Here is a 9849-nt window from a genome sequence, read left to right on the forward strand (position 1 = left end):
CGGCTTTCCTGCATGGTAACGACCACCATGCATACATTATATCTGATGCAGGTATAATGTGATGCAGGGCTTTACAATGTGACGCATCTCCCTAGATGCGTCACGTTGTAAATAGATCGTATTGTTTGTGCCGCCTTTGTGCAACAAAAAGTGACGGAAGAGGCATGTAAATCTGCCCCTTAATTGCAATTTATATTGTGGGAAGTGTAATCTTAGTATTCGGATATCAACCATAGATACATATCTCCATACAAAGCATTTGACCTCCAGCCAACTCCCTTCCCACCTGTTGTAGGACTGGGTTAGTTTACTATGCTCTCCTCTTAGCATAAACATGAAAAAATGGTCCTAGACCTATATTTTATATTCAAATAAGTCATTTATTTAAATGATACTGTTTTATAGGAATTAATCCTAGGCAAGAAAAGAAAACCCAATGTGTTTTTGTCTATATAAACAAATAAAATATACCCATCAAATGTTCCAAAAAATGTTCACTATGAACATATTCATTTATTTAGATATTTACAATTTCATAAAAAACTTTGTACAAAAGTCAAAGAAAGAAATACTGCTAGGCGCAGTAGTAAAGTGCAGTGAAAAGTGCTCGTGTAAAAGGAAAGATTTAAACGAATTGGACAATTCGAATATCAAAAATAAGGTACAATTTGGGGCATGGCCAAGGCGGCGAACATGGCGAACGCAGCTTAAGAGCGCTCCGCCCCGCCGTCAGAAATATCCGCTGATTATCCTTTACTCCCCAACCCTGGGACGTCTCAAAAGTGCCACACAGGTGTCGGAGGTGGCGGGGAAGCTCCGACAGTGCTTTGCGGGGCTCCGGCCGTTTGCCTGGCAGCGGACTGAGACATACGGAAGAAAGGTCTGCCAATCCCGATGAAGCCGGGACCTGGAGCACAAGCACGTACGGGCGGAAGTGGGACGCAGCTGGGCCCGGCGAGAGGCAGCACACGACGCTCTATATCCGGCACCCAAGGACCCGCTGTGAGTAGACCGTGCTGCACCTGTAGTGCAGAACACCCGCTGACACACCCGGGAGCCTAGGACTACATGGGCTGCGGGATCAGGGGAGAGTGAGGGGGCCGATCTGTGGTCGGATCAGACCGCGGGAGAGTCGGTGACGTTGCACCTCTTACGGCGGCCATATCCAGTGCTCCCTCTCCTTCCCCCCCCCTCCCAACAAGTCGAGAAAACGGTGGATGTATCTACGGCGGCGGGGGTAAAGGTGGCGAATTGCTCCCGGATCAGGCGATAAGACACACGTGGTGGGCAGTTGCAGGCGCCCCCTTTCGGCAGCGCGGTCGAGCCGCAGAGGCGACCCCCCGGGGAGGCTGGGCCAGAAATTGCTGTGTGTACATTGGGGGACACGAGCTACCGAGACGCAGAGAGCCTGGTGGCGGGGGCAGATGATCGGCTGCAGGCTAATAGCTACTCGTGTGTCTTGAGACCCCGGGCCACTGTGGTGAGGAGACTGCATTGCTGGAGTACGAGTGGCCCCCCCAGCATTTGGGTTTGATGTAGCGGACATTGGTATACCTCACAGGGGACACTGCGCCGCGGGAGCGGGTCGGCATAGGCGGCACTACGGACTAAAGAGGTACTATAGCTCTGAGATCAGAGAGGTTGGAGCGCTCGACCTGCGGCCCCGGCGGCACCCAGCACCTGGCATCCATATCGGGTGGCAGCCATGATGAGGGGTGGCAACAGCGGGGGCACCTCGAAGCCGGGCCCAATGGACAAATTTGCGGGACCGACTGGGGGGGCCGGGGCATCCGGAGGCTCCCAGACGCCTGGTCCAGATAATGCGGCCCTCATGGCGGCGATAACGCAATCCAGGGACATGCTGGATGCAAAAATAGGGGCGGTGGGAGCCGATGTGACCCTGCTGCGTCAAGACCTCCGTAACGCCGTGGCCTGCATCACTGAGACTAAACTAGAATCACCGATGTGGAGGGCGATGTAGCGACACTCAAGAAAAAGTTGGCCAATATGGAAGGGATTCAAAAGGGCCTACCAATGCGAGCCAAAGACGCAGAAGGACGTGCTCGGCGGAATAACCTACGCTTCGTGGGATTTCCGGAGGGATGCGAGAAGGGAGACATGGAGGCCTTTCTGGCCCAATGGTTGGAGGGGTGGCTCCCTCAGGAGTGCCTTTCGCGCTGCTTTATAATTGAACGCGCGCACCGTGCACTGACCCAGAAGCCGCCTGAGGGGGCCCGCCTGCGGCCTGTGATAGCCAGACTGCTTAATTATCACGACTGTGACACAATTCTGAAACAAGCACGAGTGAAGGAGCCGTTGTTATTAGAAAATCACAAAATCCTCATATTCCCGGATTACACCAGGTTGGTCCAGCAACAACGTCAGTCCTGCACTGCAGCTAAGGCGCGGCTGCGAGGCCTCAATCTCCAATATGCCTTGCTCTACCCGGCTCGCCTGCGTGTGGTCTTCCAGTCCCGGACCCACTTCTTCGACACTCCAGAGGAGGTGTTCGCCTGGACAGATGAAACGGTCCGCATTAGGGTTAACACTCCTCCGAGCCGAGACTCGGATTCATCATCCACAGCAGGGCCCCCAAGGACCCCCCGGCGCTCGCGGAGCAGGTGTAACTGGAGGGCACGCAACAACAAGAAGAATCCTCCCCCTAGAGAAGGTGCGACGGAAACTGCGGACACTCAGAATCCGGATGCGCGAGACCCAAAGACACTTGGCGGACTAAAGACAAAATCCTAGAGAATAGTCAAGGGCCGGAGCCAATCCTTTGAGTAACGGAGCCCTCTTGCACGCTGCTGTCTAAGATGCCAGATACATCAGTACTTGGACAACCCTGAGATGTGGGTTGGGGAGACAAAGATGAGTAGGTGGGAAAAACCCCTCGGTTTGAGGAGTTGGTTTTGTGGGGGGTGAGTGGCGTTTGTGTGGGTAGTTCATGCGGATCCATTGGAATAGTGAGTCTCTAACCTCCCGTTGGGGGTCGGAGATAGCCTATACCACGACAGGTACTTCAACGTTGCTGAGGTATGGGGTGGGGGGTGGAGGGGAAGTTGAAAGGTTGTCTGGGAACGGAGTGGAAATGGGGGCGTTAGTTGAGGGGGTGTTACAAAGAGGTATAGGGAGGGGGGTTGCGTATTACTGCACAGTGTTTGTTAGGGTCCTTTTACTGCGAGATGAGTGTGTGTGGCCTCTAACACTGGGGCTGTCTGATCTTCAATCCATGAATGGCGGTTGAGGCTTCTGAATCAGGCCTACAAAAGGCATTGATGCGTGTTATGAGCTGGAATGTACGGGGGATGCTGGACCAGATTAAAAGAGGGGCAGTCCTGCGACAAGGCAAAAGAGACAGGACTGATGTGCTGCTATTGCAGGAGACCCACCTCATGGGTTCCAAGACTCTTAGCCTACAGAGATATGGCTACCAACAAGTGTTTCATGCGGGGTTTGTGAGAGGGTCCCGGGGGTGGCTATCCTGGTGCATCGCAGGCTGTCCTACACTCATGAAACTCAGTGGGTTGATGCACAGGGCAGGTATGTGTTCATTCAGGGCACAGTAGGCACTGAACAGATAGTCTTTGGGAGTGTGTATGCTCCGCCCCCGCTGCAGGGTGCCCTTATCGAAAAGCTATTTGGTGTCTGGGCTGAGATCCTTAATGTTATGGCAGTAACAGGCGGGGACTGGAACGATGTGATGAATGCACGGATGGACAGACATAGGCCGGGGGGTGAGGCGCCGTCGGACACACCTACTAAACTAAATGGCATGGTGAGAGGAATGGGGTGGGTAGACACATGGCGGCACCAACACACTCAACACCGTGAACACACGTATGTCTCAGCAGTACACAAGTCCTTCTCTAGAATTGATTACTTATTTGTCCCCCACACCTGGGTTGAGAGAGTGGACGCCACATCGATACAGACGTGTGGCCTTTCGGACTACTCTCCGGTAGTGCTTGATCTCCTTCTGGATAAGAGAAGGAAGCCGTTCCGATGGCGCCTCTCCACATGATTCAGAAAAGGGGGTGGTGATGAACAGAGTGTCTGAATTAAGCAGACCACTCTTACCCAGTCCAAAGATTAGGGCTTGATCCATCACCGTTTTTTATCTCACTGCACCATCCCAGCTCAGAACTTGGCTATATGCAAATTAGTCTGACCCTGGCCCAGTGCATCATGGGAACAGGGCAGACCAAACTACCAAGCCAATTCTTATACTGGGAAGGAAACAAGCTACCAGGGACCGGTTTCTGGCATTTCAGCCGTCTTCGGCCCGGCTTGCTTGAATCCTGATGGTGCAATGAGCTAGGGACTCACATCTGAGTATACCCTTCCACGCTTATGGTGGACAAAAATGATTCAGAAAAGGGGGTGGTGATGAACAGAGTGTGTGAATTAAGCAGACCACTCTTACCCAGTCCAAAGATCAGGGCTTGATCCATCACCGTTTTTTAGCTCACTGCACCATCCCAGCTCAGAACTTGGCTATATGCAAATTAGTCTGACCCTGGCCCAGTGCATCATGGGAACAGGGCAGACCAAACTACCAAGCCAATTCTTATACTGGGAAGGAAACAAGCTACCAGGGACCGGTTTCTGGCATTTCAGCCGTCTTCGGCCCGGCTTGCTTGAATCCTGATGGTGCAATGAGCTAGGGACTCACATCTGAGTATACCCTTCCACGCTTATGGTGGACAAAAATGATTCAGAAAAGGGGGTGGTGATGAACAGAGTGTCTGAATTAAGCAGACCACTCTTACCCAGTCCAAAGATCAGGGCTTGAACCATCACCGTTTTTTAGCTCACTGCACCATCCCAGCTCAGAACTTGGCTATATGCAAATTAGTCTGACCCTGGCCCAGTGCATCATGGGAACAGGGCAGACCAAACTACCAAGCCAATTCTTATACTGGGAAGGAAACAAGCTACCAGGGACCGGTTTCTGGCATTTCAGCCGTCTTCGGCCCGGCTTGCTTGAATCCTGATGGTGCAATGAGCTAGGGACTCACATCTGAGTATACCCTTCCACGCTTATGGTGGACAAAAATGATTCAGAAAAGGGGGTGGTGATGAACAGAGTGTCTGAATTAAGCAGACCACTCTTACCCAGTCCAAAGATCAGGGCTTGATCCATCACCGTTTTTAGCTCACTGCACCATCCCAGCTCAGAACTTGGCTATATGCAAATTAGTCTGACCCTGGCCCAGTGCATCATGGGAACAGGGCAGACCAAACTACCAAGCCAATTCTTATACTGGGAAGGAAACAAGCTACCAGGGACCGGTTTCTGGCATTTCAGCCGTCTTCGGCCCGGCTTGCTTGAATCCTGATGGTGCAATGAGCTAGGGACTCACATCTGAGTATACCCTTCCACGCTTATGGTGGACAAAAATGATTCAGAAAAGGGGGTGGTGATGAACATAGTGTCTGAATTAAGCAGACCACTCTTACCCAGTCCAAAGACCAAACTACCAAGCCAATTCTTATACTGGGAAGGAAACAAGCTACCAGGGACCGGTTTCTGGCATTTCAGCCGTCTTCGGCCCGGCTTGCTTGAATCCTGATGGTGCAGTGAGCTAGGGACTCATTGGTGTGGCAGGGTATACTCAGACATGAGTCCCTTTCTCACTGCACCATCAGGATTCAAGCAAGCCGGGCCGAAGACGGCTGAAATGCCAGAAACCGGTCCCCGGTAGCTTGTCTCCTTTCTGGTGAAGAATTGGCTTGGTAGTTTAGTCTGCCCTGTTCCCATGATGCACTGGGCCAGGGACAGCCTGATTTGCATATAGCCAGGTTCTGAGCTGGGATGGTGCAGTGAGATAAATAACGGTGATGGATCAAGCCCTGATCTTTGGACTGGGTAAGAGTGGTCGGCTTAATTCAGACACTCTGTTCATCACCACCCCCTTTTCTGAATCGCCTCTCCACATGGCACCTACAACAGGAGCCCTATCAGTCCCACATGAGGGAAGCTATTGCTGACTACTGGAGCAGTAATGATCACCACGACGTGGATGCCACGACCCTCTGGGAGGCTCTGAAACCCACGCTTCGTGGGGTGGATATTGCATGGTGCGCGGCTGCCCGCAGGGCACGTAGGGAGGACCTAGTTAAAGCGGCAGACAAAGTTAGAGATCAGGAGAACAGATGCAGTGCAGGCGGGGGTGAGGAAGATGTGGGTCAGCTTCTGCTGCTGCGGCAGTCGTATGCCTCCTTGCAGTTAGACGAAGCCCGACAGCTGTGGCTGGCGACCCAGAGCAGGATCTACCAATGGGGCAACAAATCTAGCTCGATGCTCTATAGACTATGCCAGAGCACTTTTCACGCGCAGTCCCTACCATGTCTTCGAGATGAGTCCGGACGGCCCATGACGGCCCGACAGACCTAGCGGCCAGCTTTGCTCGATACTATGAGGCCCAATACGCCCCCCGGGAGCTTCTCTCGTCCAGTGACGTTGATAAGTTCCTGTCTGATCTTCCACCGCGATCGATTTCAGATGAGGGACGGGCTAGACTCGAACTTTCTTTGTCAGCGGAGGAACTAGGCACGGCCCTCGGGGAATTGAATACAGGCAAAGCCCCCGGGCCCAACGGATTCCCCTGCGAATTCTTTAAGAAGTTTCACCTCCAACTGGGTCTATACTACAGCCGAGCACTAGAGGCAGCCAGAGAATGTGGCCGACTCCTGAGAGACTGGCGACACGCTGAAATTGTGGTCTTCTGCAAACCAGGACGGCCTCCAGACCAACCCGAGTCGTACAGGCCGATCTCGTTATTAAACACTGAAGCCAAAATATTGGCGAAGGTGCTAGCCAACCGCCTCCTCCTGTACATTACTGATCTCGTCCACCCAGACCAGGCCGGGTTTATGCCCCATAGGGCAACAAGGTATAATATTAGGCGCGCGCAGGTGGCCGTAGAGGCGGCCCGAGCGGCAGGAATACCTGCGGCCCTTCTGCTGGCCGACATAGACAGAGCCTTTGACTCAGTAAGCTGGGTCTACCCCCGAGCGCTTCTGTCCCGCCTCAACCTCGGGCCCCCTACTTACAATTACTGTATACGGATCTCACGGCGTCGGTACGAGTGGCTGGGGCAGTGTCTGATTCCTTTCCTATAGGTAGAGGCACCAGACAGGGATGCCCCCTGTCGCCATATTTATTCGCCCTGGCCATGGAACCACTGGCGGCGTGGGTCCGAATAGATGCACAGTTGCGGGGCATCGAGTGGAGCGCGGGTCCCTCCGATAGAATTGCACTCTATGCGGACGATGTCCTATTTTTTCTTACGGACTTGAATAGATCTGGACCGCGGGTCCTTGATATTATGCGAATTTTCGGAGAAGTATCGGGCCTACACCTGAACCTGCGCAAGTCAGTACTGTGGGTGCTGGGGGAGCGTCGGGACTTAGGGTCCTGGGTCGGCTCTTTACAGGAGGCGACGGGAGGCATTAAATACTTGGGGATATTCTTGACAGACATACGTGGGGTCTCCTGGACGAGCAATGTCGTGCCCGTATGGGAGCGTATCCGCTCTGATATGACCACGTGGTCCCGCATGCCTCTGAACGTATACGGCCGCTCGGCCATTTTCAAAATGGTGGCCCTTCCGCATCTCATATATCAATTGCAAAACCACCCGTATCCTATATCACCACAGTGGTTCAGGCAAGTGAATTCGGCGCTTAGTAATTTCCTCTGGGCTGGGGGAGTGGTGAGAGTGGCGCTCCGCACGTGCTTTCTTTCCACGTACTGTGGTGGCCTGGCAACGTCAGACATCCTGTCCTATTATCAGGCTTCCCACATATTAATACTGAATGAATGGTGGTATGGGGATCGAGGTGACCCTGCTTACGCCCTAGAGCGATTTCTGATGGACCCGGATACGCTGCACACCGTACTATATTCAGCCGCTAAGAGGAAGAGGCTTCCAGTGGTCACTCAGATAGTGTTTCAAATATGGCGCAGTGCACTCCATTGAATGGGATGGTGGAATAGGCTGACAAGGGACACCCCATTGTGGCAGAATGGGCAGCTGCCGGCGCTGTTGTCCCTACAGGGCTTCCGTGGTTGGGACGCGATCGGCATCTCGGCTGTAGGTCACGTGGTCAAGGCCACGACCCTTAAGTCGTTCCAGGAGCTACGTGAGGAATATGACATGCCCCAAACCCAATTTTTTAGATACATCCAGCTACGGCATGCTATCGCCCCCACCCTGAAGGATCTTGACTCGTTGCCCGAGTTTAGCCCCCTGCAGGCGAAGGTATTCATGGGGGAATTGGAAAGCAAAAAGATATCATCTATCTATCAAACACTAGTCACGCATTGCTCATCTTCCCTAGATACACTACGGGCTAAGTGGGAAAACGACTTGGGCACATTTGAGGAGGAGGACTGGAGAGAGGCGCTGGAGGCTCCTAGAGGGGCAGCCATTGCGGTACGACTGCGCTTTATTCAGTTCAAATACCTACACAGAGCCTACTACACCAGGGAACGACTGTGGAAGGCATGATTGCGTCCCCTGATTGTTTAAGGTGTGGTAGAGAAACGGGCACGTTCCTACACACAGTTTGGGCATGTGAGGGGAGGGGTGACTTAGGGTAATTTCTACCATTTAAATGACTGTTTGACTTGTTTGCAATGCGATTATTGCCTTCATGCTCACAGCCTATCCGGGTTTTCGGGATGCTGTATGTCTTATGTAACTTTTCAACGGCACAATAAAATTTTGTTCTGAAAAAAAAAAAATAAGGTACAATTCCTTACAACAGACACCTGACCCACAAAACTAAATCAATGTAATTTGTTATTCCAAAACAGCAAAGTGGGGTGGGAAGGGGGGGAGAAACGGGGGGATTGACGGATTCAGGTTTCACAAAGAGGGGCGAGGAGAGTTGTCGACGTTTCAACCCTGGCGCATTGGTGGGTGGATTAACACCTCAGCCACCTAAAGATAGACAAAAACGCAAAACATTGGGCTAAGTGCCAAGATTCACACATTGGCACTGTGACAATTATATCCAATACTCATTATGAATAATGAGAAGAAATGAAGCACTCACTAATTAATGTTGTGCTCCACCAGAAAAATATATATACAGAGTATATTTTTGGTGACCTCAAGTCTTATCAATGGCGAGGTGTATCCTTTAGAGTGAAGTGCTGCCTTTCTACACTTTAGGTAATGTACCCTACCTATTTGATAGGCAACTTTGAAAAAGTTTTTATTAATATAGATCTGTGGCCTGATGATCTATTCGTTCTCATCCCAGGTTCCCCCCTTTCCATCCCTGTCCTAATGAAGACCCGCAGCTGAGGTGTTAATCCACCCACCAATGCGCCAGGGTTGAAACGTCGACAACTCTCCTCGCCCCTCTTTGTGAAACCTGAATCCGTCAATCCCCCCCGTTTCTCCCCCCTTCCCACCCCACTTTGCTGTTTTGGAATAACAAATTACTTTGATTTCGTTTTGTGGGTCAGGTTTCTGTTGTAAGGAATTGTACCTTATTTTTGTAATTTGAATGGTCCAATTCATTTAAATCTTCCCTTTCACACGAGCACTTTTCGCTGCACTTTACTACTGCACCTGGCAGCATTTCTTTCTTTGACTTTTGTAAAATGTTTTTTATGAAATTGTAAATATCTAAATAAATGAATATGTTCATAGTGAACATTTTTTGGAACATTTGATGGGTATATTTTATTTGTTTATATAGACAAAAACGCATTGGGTTTTCTTTTCTTGCCTAGGACTAATTCCTATAAAACAGTATCATTTAAATAATTGACTTATTTGAATATAAAATATAGGTCTAGGACCATTTTTCATGTTTATCATTTGA

Source organism: Lissotriton vulgaris, chromosome 5, assembly GCF_964263255.1.
Source record: "Lissotriton vulgaris chromosome 5, aLisVul1.2, whole genome shotgun sequence".
Classification (NCBI taxonomy): Eukaryota; Metazoa; Chordata; class Amphibia; order Caudata; family Salamandridae; genus Lissotriton; species Lissotriton vulgaris.